The sequence below is a fragment of the Eubalaena glacialis genome, chromosome 12, assembly GCF_028564815.1.
Source record: "Eubalaena glacialis isolate mEubGla1 chromosome 12, mEubGla1.1.hap2.+ XY, whole genome shotgun sequence".
Lineage (NCBI taxonomy): Eukaryota > Metazoa > Chordata > Mammalia > Artiodactyla > Balaenidae > Eubalaena > Eubalaena glacialis.
In genome coordinates, this window is record NC_083727.1 from 39628504 (window position 1) to 39648040 (window position 19537).

A 19537-nucleotide genomic window follows, 5' to 3' on the forward strand; every position below is an offset into this window, starting at 1 on the left:
TATCCTCTACCAGCCCATACTTTTGCCTCATGGGGAGTTTCCTAAAACCTGTTGACTGAGGAATAGAAAATGTGGGCCTGGTTTACAAATGGTGTGTATGATATGCGGGCACCAACTGAAAGTGAACAGCTATTGCACGACAGCCCCTTTCTAATACATCTCTGAAGGACGATGGTGAAGGGAAATCCTCCCCAGGAACAGAGCTGCTAGATGTTCCTATTGCTTGGAAGGAGAAATGGCCAGAGGTATAAAACTGTACTAACTCATAGGCTGTGGCCAATGGTTTGACTGGATGGTCAGTAATTTGGAAAGAAAATGATCAGAAAATTGATACAAGGAAATTTGGGGAAGAAGTATATGCCCTCTGAATGGGCAAAGAATCTGAAGATATTTATGTCCCATATGAATGGCCACCAAAGGGTGAGCTCAGCAGATGAGGATTTTAATAATCAAATGGACAGGATGACCTATTTTGTGGATCTGTGCCTCTTTTCCCAGCCACTACTGTCATTGCCCAATGGGCTCATGAACAGTGACCATTATGGCAGAGGTAAAAATTATACATGGACTCAGCAACATGGAATTGCACTCAAGGCTAGCCTGGCTACAGCCACTGCTGAGTGCCCAATCTTTCAGTAGCAAATACAACGCTGAGTTCCCAATATGGCATCATTCCATGGGATGATCAGCCAGCTATCTGGTGGCAGGTTTATTTTACTGGACTGCTTCCATCACGGATAGAATGGTGCTTTGTTCCTACTGCAACAGACACTCTGGATATAGAGCTGCTTTCCCTGCAAGCAATATTTCTGCCAAAACTACCATCCGTGGATTTACAGAATGCCTTATCCACCGTCATGGTATTCCACAGAGCATTGTTTCTGATCAAGGAGTTCACTTCACAGCAAATGAAGTCCGACAATGCTCACTCACTGGAATTACAATTTTCTCCATCATCCTGAAGCACAAAGCATGATAGAACAGTGGAATGGCCTTTGAAGACTCAGTTACAGTGCTAGTGAGGTGGCAGTATGTGCCCAGGCTCTGGAAAGGGGCTATAAATACTATAAATCAGCATCCAATATGTGATACTCTGTCTCCCATAGCCAGGATTCATGGGTCCAGGAATCAAGGGGTGGAAATGCGAGTGACACCACTCAGTATTATCCCTAGCAATCCGCTAGCAAAATTTTGCTTCCCGTCCCTGTGATCTTTTGTTTTGCTGGTTGAGAGGTCTTAGTTTCAAAGAGAAGAATGCTTCTACCAGGAGACACAACAACAATTCCACTGAACTGAGAGTAAAGACTGCCACCAGTCACTGTGGGCTTCTCAGGCCTCTGAATAAATAGGCAAAAATGGAGTTTCTATATTGGCTGAGGTGATTGATCCAGATTATCAAGGGACAACTGGGCTGTACCACACGATGGAGTAAGGAAGAGTATGTCTGTAATACAGCAGATCCCTAGGGCATCTCTTATTACTACCAGGTTCTGTGACTAAGGTCAATGGAAACCACAATTCAATTCACAAGTCAGTGAAAACCATAAAACAACAGCTAATGGCCCAGACCCTTCAGGAAGGAAGGTTTGGGTCACCCTGCCAGGCAAAGAACCATAATAAGCTGAGGTACCTGCTTGAGAGCAAAGGGAATATGGAATGAATGGCTTGGGCAGTAGAAGAAAGAAGTTATAAATACCAGCTATGACCATGTGACCAGTTCCAGAAATGAGGACTGTTAAGTTATTCGTACCCTTCCTTTTTCTGTTATAAATGTTTGTGTGTGTGTCTCAAATATGTGTCTCTTTCTTCCCTCTCAAGTGCTTGTCTTCTAACATAAGATATATTAATAATAGCAAACTTTATATCACAGTATTTTAAGTTACGGGACCAATGACCCTGCACCTCTTCTGGGGAAAGGGTTAGCATGATTACAGTTACACAGAGGATAGCTTTAATCATGTCAGGTGGAAGTATGATTTTGTTGTTGAGATTAGGTATGATTTAAGGAAATGTGTATGGATGCCATGCTGACAAGGAGCAGACTGTGAGGGTCAGTTTAGGCTGTGATCCCCAGTTATTCAATCAAACAGTGAAGGAATTTTGTAGATGTGGTTAACATCTACAATAAACTGATTTAAGTAAAGGAGATTATTCTCAATAATCTGGGTGGGCCTGGTCCAATCATTTGAAAGGTCTTAAGAGCAGAACTGGTTTCCTTGAGGAAGAAGCAATACCACCTGTGGCATCAGCTCCTGCCCCAGAGTTTCCAGTCTGCCCTTCCTGCCTTAAGATTTCAGACTCTGCTAGGCAGCCTCCACAAATAGTTAAGCCAATCCCTTTCAATAAGCCTTTTGATATATTTTTCCTACTGGTTCCGTTTATCTGGTGGAACTCTAATATAATTATGTTCAAATTATGAAGGCATATAAGAGTGGGACATATTAAAATGATTTTCACTAAAAAAAATTCCATTAAAAAAAGGAAAACTTTGTTATCCATTGTGATTCCCAAGGGTGTACCAGAAATACAGTGTTTCTATGAACATGGTAGAAACTGAGATATGAAACTAAAATCCAGTACAGTAAATAACTTGCCCCGAAGTCACACAGAAAGTCAGAATTTTAAGCTAGATTTCATGACAGCCAAGTTTATCTTGCCCTTAATTACATAAATTAACTTTCATTTGATAAATGAATGCTTAGTTTCTCTACACAATGTTCACCATTATAAAGAAAGTCTATTAGAAAGAACCATGGATTTTCTTCTGTTGAAAATAGTATTTGGAGAAACAATGATGAAGCTTTGGAATTTCAAAATAACCAAGTAAAAAATTTTTTACAGTGGACATCAGCCTAAGATTTATTTCAAAATATAAGGAACAGGAATGCTTGGATTTTATTTTATTTGAGGGTTTTTTCCTTTAATCACAAAGATGTATGTCAGTAGGCATAACATCTAGATCAAAAGCAGAAAGCTGTTAAAAGCTAAGACACGGGCAAAAGAGTCAAAATTCAATTTTCTCTCTTATTCCTTGGAGGTGGAGGTCCTGATTTGAGAAAGAGCACTCCCAATAACATAACTAGGCCTGAAATGACTTCTAGGCAAAGGGCCATTTAACACTCCATGTCATTATAAGGAAATTAATTTCAGCAACTTCCAGGCCATTTTCTCCTCCATTTCAAGCAAAGCTCAGCCAGAAACAACCACTTAACTTGCTAATCCTCTCATTTTATACTCTCTTCTCTGATACATGACTTCTTCCTCAGGATAAATCCAAGAAGAGTAGGAAATAACATCACCTCTATATTGTATGCTTCACTTAACCTAAGCCCCATGTGAGCAGTTTCAACTGCATGGAATTCATTCTGATCTGAAAGTTACTGCAAGCTTTATAAAAGAAAGAAAGAAAAAAAAGAGGCAAGGCTGATTACATCAAAGTTGCCTTCTAATCTAATTTGTTAGCAATAAAGTAAAGCACAGTTTAGTAATCAACACATTTGAGTTTTTCAATTTTCAAAAGACAGACACATGAATCTATACCAAGGACTATCAAAGTCAGCATTTATAAAGACTGGCCTGGTTCCCTACTCCAGCATCCTTCCAAGCCACACAACCCCCAGAAATGAGGGTGCCACAAGTCCCCTTCAACCTGTGGCCCCATGTAACAAACTCTGTGCTCTAATGCCCTGGATAGTACCCTAGTCCCTCCAAAACAGGCCTCTGCACTAATCTATCCAGTTTTCCCAGGGCCTGCATTTCATTCCGAAACCCCAGCCCTAACCCTGGGGCCATACTATCTGTGAACAGACCTCTCTGTTTATCTGCCTGGATATCACCCGTTCCCAGACTCTGCGTCACCACTGCCCACCCACCTGCTGGGACACCATCTGCTGCACCTTGCTGGTCAACTCGGACTCCGACCCCCTGCCTATCAGGACAGCCTCCTTTTGCTGTCATCATTCTCTCTAGATGATAAGGCCACTAGCTTAGCTGGACTTTCTCCCATGGGCTAAAACGAGTTCCAATTTCAGTGGCCTCTTTCACCCTGGTGGGTATGTCCTGTTTTTAAGAAACAAACTGATCTGTCTTTCTACCACCAAGCTCTTGTTTTGACATTAGACTGCTCTATGCACTACAAAATATTACAACTTTAACAAGTTTCAAGCTTAATTAAAAGAAACTGAGAACTGTTTAACAGAGTTATGGGTGTGTGATAAGCTTAAAAAGATAGAAGTCATGTACCAACCTGTACCAAGGAAACCTGATAAACAGTGACACTACAGAGGTGAAAAGTAATAAGCAAATTCAGTTTTCCAAATAGCCTTTCACCCAATAGCACAATTATAAAGACAGAAATTGAAAAATGAAATAAATTAACCCTTCAGAAGGTAAACAAAATGCCTACACAATACAAACACAAGTTCCAAGCCCAGTTATAGAGATTGTCTCAGTCAATACAACTATGAGATATATAACTATTTTGGCTATATTTTTAAAAATTCTTTAGTTTTGCACATGTGCCTTAATTTAAAACAAACAACAACAGGCTTCCCTGGTGGTGCAGTGGTTGAGAATCTGCCTGCTAATGCAGGGGACGCGGGTTCGAGCCCTGGTCTGGGAGGATCCCACATGCCGCGGAGCAACTAGGCCCGTGAGCCACAACTGCTGAGCCTGCGCGTCTGGAGCCTGTGCTCCACAACAAGAGAGGCCGCGATAATGAGAGGCCCGCGCACCGCGACGAAGAGTGGCTCCCGCTTGCCGCAGCTAGAGGAAGCCCTCGCACAGAGACGAAGACCCAACACAGCCCAAAATAAATAAATAAATAAATAAATAAATAAATAATTAAAGGTGCTAATAATTAAAAAAAAAAATAGAAACCAGGGATCTCTGAGGAAAAAAAAAAAAAAACACCAACAAAAAATCATTGCTGTTAGACCATATAGCCACTAATACTTTGCATAGAAACAGTATTTTCACCAGCATCAGCTTAGTAAGTTAAAGGTACATTGAAAACAAAGGCAAGAAACAGAAACTTAATGTAATCTTCAAACTGGAAATACTCATATAGAAATCAAACCCAATGAAGTCCAATCACAGTAAAGTTTTATTAAACAATCAGTCATATAGGTACTATTCTAAGTGCTTTATAAATATCCATTGATTTAATCTTCTTAATAACTTTATAAGAGAGGAACTATTGTCAGTTCCATTTTACAGATGAGAACCTAACCTTGACACAAAGAGGTTATGAAATTTACCAACTAATAAATGGCACAAGTTGGACTCAAATTTAGTAGTCAATGATTTGATCCACTGCACTGTGCCATATCTCAGAATGACTTGCTAAGACTCATGCAGCTGGATGGGGGCAAAATAAGGTCCAGAATAGAGATTTGACTTCCAACATTCAGTGCTCTTTCCACCAATTCTTCCATGCCATTTAAATATTCAGCTAGTGTCAGAAAAACTATGAAATGTCATGTGATGGACTAATAAATAGCCACAAGCAAAACAGCCAAAGAAAAATTATAAAGTACTGTTGAAATTACAACTTGATGTGATGTGATTAAGCTATGGTATGCATTTAAATACCAAAAGCAAACTTTAGAGACTAACATATGGCATAATTTTAAGAAAAGTGGATTAAGTGGCCCCCTAGCAGTCAGCTCACAAAGTTGAGCCATGTTCCACATGACATACAAATAGCATATAACCACCAACCAAACTAAACCAAAGAGGAGCCATCACAGGTAGGCGATGTGGATATGACCTTGAGGGACATTGTCCTTTTAGCCACCTTGCAGCAACCATGCCCACACATGGAACGGTTACACACTGAACACTTGAATAATAATTGCAGCTAAAATATTCATGATGTCTTCCAGCAATCTGAAGATACACCACTTGAGACAAATAACAAAAATCAGCTCATGTGCAACTTTTGGACAATACTTCATTTTCTCAGTAATGATATCCTTGACCTTTTACGGTTGTGTTTAGAAACAGCCAAAAGCACTACACTTCCTTTCCAATGGATTCTTATTTTTTGTGACTATAGTTACAATGTCTATGCTATTTACACGGTAGGATAATAGGTTGACATTAAATTAATCAAAAGTATTTTGTTTTCTCAAGCACTTGTAAATTAGGATTTTACAGACAACTTATTTGTAAGATAATCAAATTACCATAATTTTTTAAGAACATAATCAGATGAAACTTGATACTTTTCACATGATAAATCTTCACTTTCAACGTATTGGGTTGGCCAAAAAGTTTGTTCGGGTTTTTCTGTAAGATCTTATGGAAAAACATGAATGAACTTTTTGGCCAACCCTATATCACTTAACTTCTATAGACTACTTTAGCAATCAAATATTATTGCCAGCAGATAGTCAAGAAGACTGGTTTTACGTATCTTATAAATGTATAAAATATATTGGAAAAACAAAAACAAATTTGATATGAGTAAAACTTTACAAATATTTGCAAGCCTTTCAATCCTAGGAGTCGTATTAGTTTAAAAGTTTAAAGTAAATAATGAAATGATGAATTATTTGTCCTAACTCCATGTAGGATAAATGATATAATTGCAAGACCACCTCACTATGAAGAACACCTGAGACTGGGTCTGGTTAAGGAAATTGCAGACCTAAGCTGGCACTAAAAACCCCTGCTTAATTAGTGAGTCAGTTCTCTGTCTTCTGTACAATCTTGGCACACCCAAACCTTGCAGAAACAGCCATGTCACATTCATTAACTAGCCAGCTGTTAACAGGACAAGTATAGGGCAAAGGTTAGCTGACAAGCAAATGGAAGAGATGACTTCTGATCACCAGTGAAAACTGATTTACCTGGCCACATTCTGCTACCTAGTGGGACACAAGGGACAGGATACTTTATCCAGTGGAAAGAGGTGATAATTATATTTACCTGGGCAAGGAGAGAGCAATCATAAGAAAAAAAATTGATGGATTAAAGCTGGACTGTAACCAGCCATTCTGAAGGCAGGATATCAGGCAATTTGGCCCTAGGAATCCATTATCTTACTTCTCTACATCTTTATTAAACATAAGAAACACCATGATGAAAAGAACAATGAACTGGAAAGCATTCTACATATATCTTATCCCATGCAATTGTTTGATTCTGAGATTTGGCCTGGTATTTCGAGGACTGTCACTAATAAGCTGTGTAGCCCAGAAAGTCATTTCTCCTCCTGCAGCCTTGTTTTCTTCATATGCAGGCTAATCCTCCATTCTGGTTTGCCTAGTTTATTTACATTATCCTGACTTCCCCTCTGGCTTAGCTTCTGTCATTTTCAAAAAGTCCCGGTGTTGACAATATATAAAGACATAAATGAGAATAACGTTTTCTCCTAAATCTTCCAGCAATAACATCCTGTCATCCACAGGCCCAATTTCGGAGTAAGGAAGGCCACTAAACGTGAATTGTAAATGTCTTATCAAAAAACCCCCACAAATTTCACCCAGGAGAACAGAGCTAGAACTATATATATATAACTATATAGATCTCAAAAACACAGTGTTGTGAAAAGCAGTGATATTATTTTTGTAAATTTTAAAAACACAAAGCAGGACTAAATATTGGAATGGTTGCATAAATACGTGGGTAAAAGTATAAAATGGACGGGAACAATATACACTAATTCATAGATGCTTCTGAAAGGAGACTTAACTAATTGTACCATTTTATTTCTTTAAAACGGAAGACTAAGCAAATATTATAAAATGAAATGTGTTAATTCTGAGAGGTGGGAGTTGAGTTTATTCTTTGTTCTTCTTAGCATTGTTTAAATGTCTCAACATATAAATTATACTAATAAAATATAGAACATGGATTACTAAAACTTTGAGTCTAAGAGGTAAGTGTAAAGCTGGTGGATCTGACTCCTTAGAGTCCCTCATTGTATTGTCTTCAAGGGAGCCCTTCCCACATCAACGATCTCAATAACAGATCCAAGAAAATTTTATCTTCAGAGATGAGTTAATCACCAACTCTCCATCCGCAGCCCCTCACCATTTCATGTATGAATTCCTTGTGCTACTTTCCTTCCTAGTGGTACCAAGCTTCTGGAACCATCTCAGGTACCAGAGGTAGCCTGTTATAATTTCAGACAGCCATTCCTTTAATTAAATAAAAATATGTCTTTCTCTGATTCCCATCCACTCATCCTACTTTTGCCTTCTCAATCATACAGATGACATTCCTCATATAATTGAAGAAAGTTAGCATGTCATCCCTGAGGACCTTACCAAAGCATTAAACGTCAGCCACTCTTGATGTGACCCTCTTTGGGTCTCCTCATGGTCCTCTAGTCAATTTTTCTCTGTATCTCTAGATCTCTAGATCCTGCAGTTTACAAACCCCGGGGAATCGCAAAGTATCCTCAGCTCGGCATCCTCAGTGCTCACAACTGGCACAGAGTAAATTAGTCAGAACTTGCTCAATAAATACTGAATGAAGGAATGAGAAAATGAGTTTTGCAAACACTATGAACATTAAATGGCAGTTATTTTGATCACTAACAATTAGTGCTAAATTGTCAATGACCACCTCCTTTCTTTATATATATGTTTATATTTCTTTATATATATTTGTATGAATTATAAAACTATCTAGTTGAAATCCTTTACTCTCTTGGATGCTATAATTCAAATTCAGCTGACCTTTTTAGATGGAACAATCCTGACTTCCATATCATTATTTGGTCTTCTCTAGAATTCCATCTTTGAAATTTGCTCTGTGTCTATAGCACAATATCCCAGAATGGGCTTCCCTTTTTTAAGCCTTCAAACAGTAGTGTATTTGGAATATTAGTCAGAACTTGCTGATTTATTAATTCTAATCCCCAAAAAAAACAAGAAAAGAATTTTCAAACACAATGCTAGGCATGCTGCTTGAGTCTCCTTTCTATTTGTACGTTAAAAAGTTTTAATATGTCTCATAGTCAAGTCTATCAATCTTTAATTATGGTTTTTGCCTTTGATGTCATATTAGACAAGATTATAAATTATTCACCTATTTTTCAGTTATATCTCATTATTCTTCTTCAATTAATCTGATATTTATCTCTATTTTGTATAAATAAAAGATTCAACTTTACAATTTTTCCTAACAATAACTAATTATTTGAATTGTGTTCTTGTAATAATCAATAGCTTCTCCACCAACATGAAATTCTGTGTTTATTATATGTTACCCTTATATGCTTAAGTCTATTTGGGGAATTTTCAAGATGATTTAGCCTCTCCTAAGTCTCTATTTTAGTAAAAAGTAACATACTGTCTTAGTAATAGTAATTTTATAATATGTTTTAATACTTGGAATTAGGAGTTCTTTCTTCATTATTCTTCTTTTTCAAAAATCTGCTTTTCCCAGTCTGTTCATTCCTCCAGATGAATTTTAATAATCATTTTGCCAACCTCTCCCTAAAAATATCTTTGTGGTTCTATCTGGAATTGCGTTAATTTTATAAATTAATTTGGGGAAGCTAACATCATTACAATATTTATTATTCTCATCCAGGAATACAATATCAATCTCCATTACTGCTAATCTTATTTTGTGCTTCTCAACAAAATGTTATTTTCTTCATTTAAGTCTTGTACATTTCTATTATAGCTTACTCATAGATATATGATATTTCATTATTATAAATGGGATTTTTTTCATGTTTTCTATTTGTAGCTCTTATAGAAAAGTCGATTGATTTATACACATTTATCTTTTGTATGACCACTTAACTGAAGTCTCTTATTCTAATAGTTCTCCAGTTGATTTTCTTGGGATTTTTAGTAAATTCATATATATACACACACACACACATATATATGTGTGTGTGTATATATATATATATATATATATATATACTTTTTTAAGGAAAAAAGATGTCATCTCTTTTCTAATAATTGTAAACTTTGAGAGACAGCATATGATAGGATTTAAAATTAAAGATTCATGAGTTAAGCCACTTGAGTGCTTATTCATCTCTACCACTTATTAGCTGTGTGACCTTGGCCAAGTTACTTAGCTTCTCTGGGCCTCAACTTTCTCATTTGTAAAATGAGAATTATAGTAGTCAATATTCCCTAGGATTGTTATGAAGATTAAATGAATTAATATTTGTAAAGTATTTAGAACAGTTTCTAGTATATATATTAAGAAATTTTAAAATGTTAGTCATTTAAAAAATTTTATTGCATTGGCTAGAATTTATAGAATGATGTTAACTGTAAGTGATGAAATAGGGCATGTAGTAAGTGTCTAAGGTTTTTCTGTTTTTTCTGCTTTTTCACAATTTAAAAATATCTCTCTATACCTAAATTACTATGTTGTATATATGCATGTTCTTAAAAGAAATATAGTTACATTTTATCAAATGTCATTTGGAATCTATTAGGAGGTAAAAATAGCAGTTTTATCCTTTAGTCTATGACTATGAAATTAAAATAGATTTCTCAATATTGAACCACGTGTACATTTCTAGAATAAACACGATTTTCTTGTATTATTCTATTTTGTTGATTTCTACATTCCTGTATTTAGTATTTCAGTGAATTTTTGTGATTTTCTTTTTTGTGCTACTTTTATTAGTGTTTTTAATTTTTTTGTTTTTTAGTTAAATGTTTTTTTAGTTAAGTGCTTTTCATTAAATGAATCAGAAAAATATTTCATCTCTTTTGTAAAGTTCATAGAGTATGGGATAATATGTTCCTTAAAAATGTATATTTTCAACCATCGATTATAAATACCTGATGCAAACAAGATACTTTGCTCATCTAAACAGAGTATTTTAGCTCCTGCCGAATCTCCCTATCCAAGCTGGTCAAGGACATAGGCTTAAGCATCAGACAAAATCTGGCTCAAATCCTACTTTCACCACCCACTAGCTCAATGTGTGCACTTGGCAAGGTACACTTTTGTCACAGGGAATAACTATGCCTTCCTTACTTTTCCCACACAGTTATTGTGAGGATTACATGAGATTATGTTTATAAAGCACTATCCACTCCACTCACAATAAAGACTCAATTATTTTATGTTAGTCTTAATTTTCTTTAAATACAAAATTAATGTTTACAAATGTACTTGCTGTTTTTTCTTATGGAGATTTCAATTGTTTATATACAAATAGAAATGCTTTTTGATACAATTTTTTCATGACATTAGTTCATAATAACAGGTAGATTTCAATTAAAACATGTTATTCTCCACTGACACAAACTTAAAAAGTTGACAAGAAAGTAGTAAAATGCTCAGATAACACAAGAAAATGAACCCACTGCCATTGTCTAAATGAAATCACAATGGGTTAATAGGAAAACTGTACTGGTTTTCAGAAAACCAGGCAATGAGCCTAAACCAAATGTAATGTCTTCCACTCTTTCCTATTCCCTTGGAGCTTTGTTCTCATGGGAATCCAAGAGTGGGAGGAGGCTTCCCGCAGGCTGAGGTTTACTCCATGGTCTCTGATCTGCCATCTTAACTGCAACAGGGGAGCAAACCTCTCACTCCGAGTGGGAAAACACAGCCCTGAGGGGAGGGGCCTCAAATACATCAGCAGCACACAGAAAACTGTTTCTCAAAAAAGCATTGGAGATTTATGTCCACCAGTCAGTGTCATCAAGACTATTTACTTGTATGTATTGATAATAAAGCTGTCACTATGGTCTCTAAGGAGATCAGTATTAGGAGAGTAGTAAGTTTATAGGATCTGATCGGTAATACTATAAGTTTTTCTTCTGTTTTAAAGGATATAAATTTAAAACATTATTTTGGTGGGCTAGCTGCCTCTGTTGAAAACAATTTAAATAAGCTCAGCTAAGAATGTAAACATCAAACCAAGCTCAGTCTCTGTACTAATCACTGGCCCCTGGCAGACACAGGATGGAAATGTGTAGCTCAAGTTCTCAGCATGCATGCTATTAATTTGACATTAACAATAGACTCTATCAAGCTTCCATTTAACCATACTGATCTGTTTTCTAAAATAAAGACCTCCCACTTTATACCTTTTCCTTGCTGTCCTCTGGCTTTATAACAACAAAGATATTTTCAGGGACACCCTCAATAGCAGGATTGATGGATCAAAAGTGTACCCACCTCTATCTTTTCTGCCCCCTGTGTGGCCTCAATAACTTGATAGTTTCCAGCTCCCCCCAGATTTCTCTTGATTGAGTGCTTTTTCAGTATACCATGACCCCTGAAGGAAACAAAGGGAAAAAAAGATGTATTAAGATAAACATCCTCATTCCTTGTCTCTTTCGGGAAAGAACAAATGGTTCCTTGAGCAACAATATCCAATTTAATGACAAAATGACACACAATTTTAAAACAACCTTCATTGTTATTTTTTCATTCCTCATCCTGATTTCTTTTATGTGTCTCTGATTTTATAACAGGAGCAGGATAAATTTCCTTGAGTCAGCAGCTCAGCAGTCTCATAAATGAGTGTGTTTCTTCTTATTATTTTGTTCCCTTTTCAAACCCACCAATTGTATTCTGATCAATCTTTCTTGTGTTTTGCCCCAAGACTGTGTAACACAGGCAGTCAGAGACATACCTACTAAATAGTAAAATCAACAGTATAGCAAAATATATTTTTTTCTTCAGCTTGTCAACTTTCCATTGAAAATAGTTTCACTAGCTGAGTGACAGCCTTTCTCAGATGTGTGACTTTAAAAGCCATAAATCCCTGCTTTTGAATTTCAATGCCAAGGAGCAAGGACATTGTTTTCCTCAATTATATAATATGGAGATTGGAATTCTGGAAGAGAAAATCCACCCAATAAAACCTGGCCCACACATAATGCCTCAGCATCAAAAGGTAACTTGAAATTTTGCTATGAATAGGCATCTGATGCACTTGCATGGTTTTCCTGTTCCTATCCTTTTAGATATTTCTATATCAAAAGCCCCCATTTTAAAACTAATAATATAGAAACCAACTGAGTTATTTTCATTTCCATATATACTCCTGAAGACGTGGCTACAACCGATCGCTGGGTAAACCAGGCTCCCTTAAACTCAGGCAGTCTACATATTTGAGCAGACACATAACAAATGCTTAGTTGTCCTAGATGAGAGAGCCATGTTTCTTTCCTGTTATGGAAATCATCTGTTCCTTTTTCTATAAAGCGCGAAGCCAGGAATGTCAATATTCCTATGCTTGTATGTGCTAACTTTACTAGGGTTATTCAGAGCAGGAGAGAGTCTAGTGCTGTTTGCTGTTTTCTTCTCTCCTTTCTAATAAACCACCAAATTCTGTCTATTCCAGGCTCAAAATTGTCCTTGAACTCACTCTTCCTTCCAATTCCATTCCCACAGGCACCATCTAATTCCACCCTCCTCACCCATGCCTGCCTCCATCCCATCAATTCTTACAGAGATTATGACATCTCTCACTAGTCTCCCTGGTTTGAGAAACACCCCTTCCAGTCCATATTCCACAGACCACCACTCACGTTGGGATAATAACTGAACTTGTGATTGGTATAAAACCCAGGAATTATACGTGGTAGAAGTATTTCACCATGATTCTCGAAAAAAGTCTTTTTCTCCAAATGCCAACAGCATCATGTTAGCCATCTTTCAAGTTCATCTGTAAATAATTTAATTACTCTTCTTTGCTCTGCTTCCCACATTTCCTTATAGCTTACAAGTAAGCCAGTAAAAGAAAGTCCTCAGGGCTTGTAACACAGAGGGAGAAGCACTGAACTCAGTTCTAGTTCCAGCTCATCCCTGTATCAGCTGTTGACTTTGAGGAGTCATCTTTTTTGTAGGTAAATGACAGAGCCTTGCTTATCAAATGGGATGGAAATATTTACCCTGCTTATCTCTCCACGTTGTTTTGGGAATCAAGAAAGATCACATACAATAAAATACACATATGCAATGTTATTTTATTACTCTCCCTGAAGTACTACAAAAGCAAAAAATGTGTTTCTTGTGTTTAACACTAGATTCAGTTTGGGGGTCCTAGAAAGGTAGCTGTGATCACACTCCCAAGACTTACAGCTTCCTTTTGGGATTGTGATGGTCTAAAGAGTTTTGTTTTGGCTTCCAAAGGAAAAATAAAATACCAAAGGAATCATACTCTAACATATTTGGATTCCCAAGACATATTGAAATCAAAAAGAGGAAGAAAAGGAAAAGGGACTCAAAACAATGACAAATCTTAATTGGCTGAAACTGCCATTTAATTAAAATAACTCAACTGTCACTTATGCACAAATGTTAATACAATCTCTTCAAAACCCAGCTGAATCCTCCAGATATCACTGGACACTTTGCAGTAGGAAATACATGCCCATTCCCTATCATTGTATTGTAGGTTTTTAATTGGAGAATGTATAATGTGTACAATAGGATGAGTTCATTTTGCTTCTAAAGAGGAAATAAAAAATATCAACCTGAATATCACTTCACATATAAAGCAGCACTGTAGCCTCCGTTTAAGTAGGTTTTATTTTAGACTAAAAAAAACACCAAAGGCATATATTTGAATTCATGCATCTAAACAAACCAATGAAAGTGTAGAAATTAAGTGCAGAAGGGGAAGCACAGAATGATAGGAATAAAGTCCACAGCTGTGTTTTCTTAAAATCCGGTGAGAGGAATGTTAATCAAAGTTCACAAAGTTTAAATTTTCCTTTGAACTGCATAGGTATAATCAAGTAAAGAAACACAACCCTCACTGAAGTATACTTTTTTTATTTGAAATTATTGTCCCATATTAAGAAGGTAAGTTTGTTCATTCATTCATCCAGATATTCAAAAACCAATACTTACTGATTAGACTTTGTACAAGATGTGATAAAATGTGCTGGTTTGAACCCCTTGGCCACATGGGTCTAGCAACAAATACCAAAAGAATTGCACAAATAGGCCATATTAAAAACTTCCTGTTTCTTCCACCCAGAATGCGTATCATCCCCCTGTGCTCTCACTAGTAGGCTCTGGGCCATCCTTAAAAGCCCAACTCAAAGGTTGCTGCTTTTGTAAAGCTCTTTGGAACTGCCCAAGTTTGGTATGAATCATAACCCCTGCCCCTAAATCACTTTGTTCATAACTCTCTGATGCACTTATCACGGTTGACTTCACATGACAGCTCTGTGCGTGTCAGTCTCCCCTAGCAGGCTATGAACATCTTGAATGGCAATTTTTTATTCATCCATCTACAGCACTTGGCACAATATATTGTAGGTACTCAATTAGTGATTATTGAATGGAAAATTCATACATCTTTACTTGCATGAGCAAAAGGTATAGCATAACTTTAAAATGAAGAGTTGCAAATATTTTACACTTATTCTTGCTACATGTAGTTCTAAAAAGATGAATTTATACCATGAACTTATACCTTTGTGAAAATATGGAAAATTCATGTACTTATAAAAGTGGTCACAACCAAATTAGCATTATTCTCTTCAAATTCCTTTATTTATTTATTCTTAAGTTTCCCTCTTCTGACCCTTAGATTAGCATCCTCTATTTTTTCCTATTTGATTGATTTGTATATGCTTGATTTCTATAATTGTGATAGTTTTTAAACTAACCTACTAACCAGATCCTTGGCAACAGCTACATTTTCAAAAGCTTTAATAGCTATTGTATGTACATAAAATTGCAAATAACCTGTTTTATCCATTCCATCATTCAGCAAATATTATTACCTACCATGTGGTAGATGCCACAGAGGAAACAAAGACCCTGTTTCAGGGGACAGAGGGTTACAGCTAGAGCAGGTAATAAGAAATATACACAAATGACCAAGATCAGAAATCTAAGTGCCATATCTCTAATTTATCTAAAATTATTAATTAAAAAAATTTTTTGAATGAAGCCTCAGTAGTTGAAGAATGAATTAAGAGGAACTGATGAACATGACTAAGAATCAGAAATACAATCATGTTTCAGATTCATTTAATACTAATAGTTAAACATCCTGTCTGTCTCCTAAGATTCAAGTCAATACCATAACCGTAGGCAAAGTAAAATCAGGATTTCTTGTTTTTTGATATTGAGCTGCATGAGCTGCTTGCAAATTTTGGAGATTAATCCTTTGTCAGTTGTTTCATTGGCAAATATTTTCTCCCATTCTGAGGGTTGTCTTTTCGTCTTGTTTATGGTTTCCTTTGCTGTGCAAAAGCTTTTAAGTTTCATTAGGTCCCATTTGTTTATTTTTTTTTTATTTCCATTTCTCTAGGAGCTGGGTCCAAAAGGATCTTGCTGTGATCATGTCATAGAGTGTTCTGCCTATGTTTTCCTCTAAGAGTTTGATAGTGTCTGGCCTTACATTGAGGTCTTTAATCCATTGTGAGTTTATTTTTGTGTATGGTGTTAGGGAGTGTTCTAATTTCATTCTTTTACATGTAACTGTCCAGTTTTCCCAGCACCACTTATTGAAGAGGCTGTCTTTTCCCCACTGTATATTCTTGCCTCCTTTATCAAAGATAAGGTGACCATATGTGCGTGGGTTTATCTCTGAGCTTTCTATCCTGTTCCATTGATCCATATTTCTCTTTTTGTGCCAGTACCATACTGTCTTGATTACTGTAGCTTTGTAGTATAGTCTGAAGTCCGGGAGCCTGATTCCTCCAGCTCCGTTTTTCTTTCTCAAGATTGCTTTGGCTATTTGGGGTCTTTTGTGTTTCCATACAAATTGTGAAATTTTTTGTTCTAGTTCTGTGAAAAATGCCAGTGGTAGTTTGATAGGGATTGCATTGAATCTGTAGATTGCTTTGGGTAGTAGAGTCATTTTCACAATGTTGATTCTTCCAATCCAAGAACATGGTATATCTCTCCATCTATTTGTATCATCTTTAATTTCTTTCATCAGTGTCTTATAATTTTCTGCATACAGGTCTTTTGTCTCCTTAGGTAGGTTTATTCATAGATATTTTATTCTTTCTGTTGCAGTGGTAAATGGGAGTGTTTTCTTAATTTCACTTTCAGATTTTTCATCATTAGTGTATAGGAATGCAAGAGATTTCTGTGCATTAATTTTGTATCCTGCTACTTTACCAAATTCATTGATTAGCTCTAGTAGTTTTCTGGTAGCATCTTTAGGATTCTCTATGTATAGTATCATGTCATCTGCAAACAGTGACAGCTTTACTTCTTCTTTTCCGATTTGGATTCCTTTTATTTCTTTTTCTTCTCTGATTGCTGTGGCTAAAACTTCCAAAACTATGTTGAATAATAGTGGCGAGAGTGGGCAACCTTATCTTGTTCCTGATCTTAGTGGAAATGGTTTCAGGTTTTCACCATTGAGGATGATGTTCGCTGTGGGTTTGTCATATATGGCATTTATTATGTTGAGGAAAGTTCCCTCTTCCAAAAATGGGCAGAAGACCTAAAAAGACATTTCTCCAAAGAAGATATACAGATTGCCAACAAACACATGAAAGAATGCTCAACACCATTAATCATTATAGAGAAATGTAAATCAAAACTACAATGAGATATCATCTCACACCGGTCAGAATAGCCATCATCAAAAAATCTACAAACAATAAATGCTGGAGAGGGTGTGGAGAAAAGGGAACCCTCTTGCACTTTTGGTGGGAATGTAAATTGATACAGCTACTATGGAGAACAGTATGGAGGGTCCTTAAAAAACTAAAAATAGAACTACCATACAACCCAGCAATCCCACTACTGGGCATATATCCTGAGAAAACCATAATTCAAAAAGAGTCATGTGCCAAAATGTTCATTGCAGCTCTATTTACAATAGCCAGGACATGGAAGCAACCTAAGTGTCCATTAACAGATGAATGGATAAAGAAGATGTAGTACATATATACAATGGAATATTACTCAGCCATAAAAAGAAACGAAATTGAGTTATTTGTAGTGAGGTGGATGGACCTAGAGTCTGTCATACAGAGTGAAGTACGTCAGAAAGAGAAAAACAAATACCGTATGCTAACACATGTATATGGAATCTAAAAAAAAAGAAAGAAAATGGTCATGAAGAACCTAGGGGCAAGATGGGAATAAAGACGCAGACCTACTAGAGAATGGACTTGAGGATACGGGGAGGGGGAAGGGTAAGCTGGGACAAAGTGAGAGAGTGGCATGGACATATATACACTACCAAACGTAAAATGGATAGCTAGTGGGAAGCAGCAGCATAGCACAGGGAGATCAGCTCGGTGCTTTGTGACCACCTAGAGTGGTGGAATAGGGAGGGTGGGAGAGAGGGAGATGCAAGAGGGAGGAGATATGGGGATATATGTTTATGTATAGTTGATACACTTTGTTATACAGCAGAAACTAACACACCGTTGTAAAGCAATTATACTCTAATAAAGATGTTAAAAAAAAAATCAGGTTTTCTAATAATTAAAAATGTAATGCCTGAATTGTAATATTGTTTTTACATAACAACTTGGCAAAGTTGACCAAGAGTCTTTAAAACGTTGACCAGCTTTGACCCCAACAATCTCACTATGAAACTCCCTTGACCCTTTAGGTGCCTAGGATAACCCTCTTTTTACTTTGTTTTTGTTGCTGCTGGGAGAGGAGAAAAAAAGATTTTAGCATTTAATAAACACCTGTTCTGTGTCATGAGTCTTGCTAGACACTCTGCATTTTATTCCACGTAATCACAATTAATCTTTCTTTTTTTTCAAAAAAGAAAAATGGACTTTTTTCAAAGCTTAAAGATGGTGAGATACCTCCCTAAGGTCACACAGCTAATAAGTCACAGAGACAGAGTTCAAGTTCAGCTCTGTCTGATTGGAAAGCCTGCGTGATCCACTATGCATCATTGCTTCACAATATTCCTGGACTGTTGACCTAGTTTTACATACAACTTTTCACCTGTATTATTTGTCTCATGACTAAACGGCAATTCCTTGATGCTTTGTATCTCAAAGCTCTAAGAAACATGACTTTTTTGGAGAATTGATCAAAAACAATTCACTTATTCATCTCCTCTATATTTTCTTTTAACCATTTCCTCTTCCTTCACATCTCATATACCAAAGAAAATATACCTCACATCTCATCCTGAAGAGAAACAACTTCAGTGCTAAATGCCTACTGAATTTATTTTGCAAATTCATAGAATTTGGATGGATATAAAAAACTTTGATTTAAAAGGCTTCTGGCTGTGGACTATAGACCCAAAGAATAAATTAAACAGACTTTGTTTAGTAAAAGATTTCATAGTTTTCACTCTCTTGCATTCTCTCATTATATCATTATAACCTAAAAACAAGTTTGTTGTGAATACCGTTTCATGTTGCCCTCATGAAATAATATGGTGCTCAAAGTATAGCATAATGATTGAGAAGCAGAGATTCTGAAGACAGACTTTCTGATTATAAATCTTTAGTGTATACATTTGGCCTGGTTACTTGACCTTTCCGGGCAGGCCTAGACTTCTCCACATGTAAAATATCCATAATAATAGTACCTCTCGTATACAGTTGTTGAGGAGTTAAATGACATACTAAATTTAATTTGTATAGAACAGTACCTGGCACATACTGTGCTTAAT

At 36.4% G+C, this 19537-nt stretch overlaps 1 protein-coding gene across 1 annotated transcript in view; it reads right to left on the minus strand.

Moving 5' to 3' along the window:
• Positions 1-19537, minus strand: part of PKIB (cAMP-dependent protein kinase inhibitor beta) — a 115820-nt gene that overhangs the window by 80187 nt on the left and 16096 nt on the right. The window contains exon 2 of the mRNA XM_061206970.1: positions 12127-12226. The gene's annotated coding sequence lies outside the window, so the exon portion shown is untranslated. The remainder of the gene's footprint in view (positions 1-12126; positions 12227-19537) is intronic.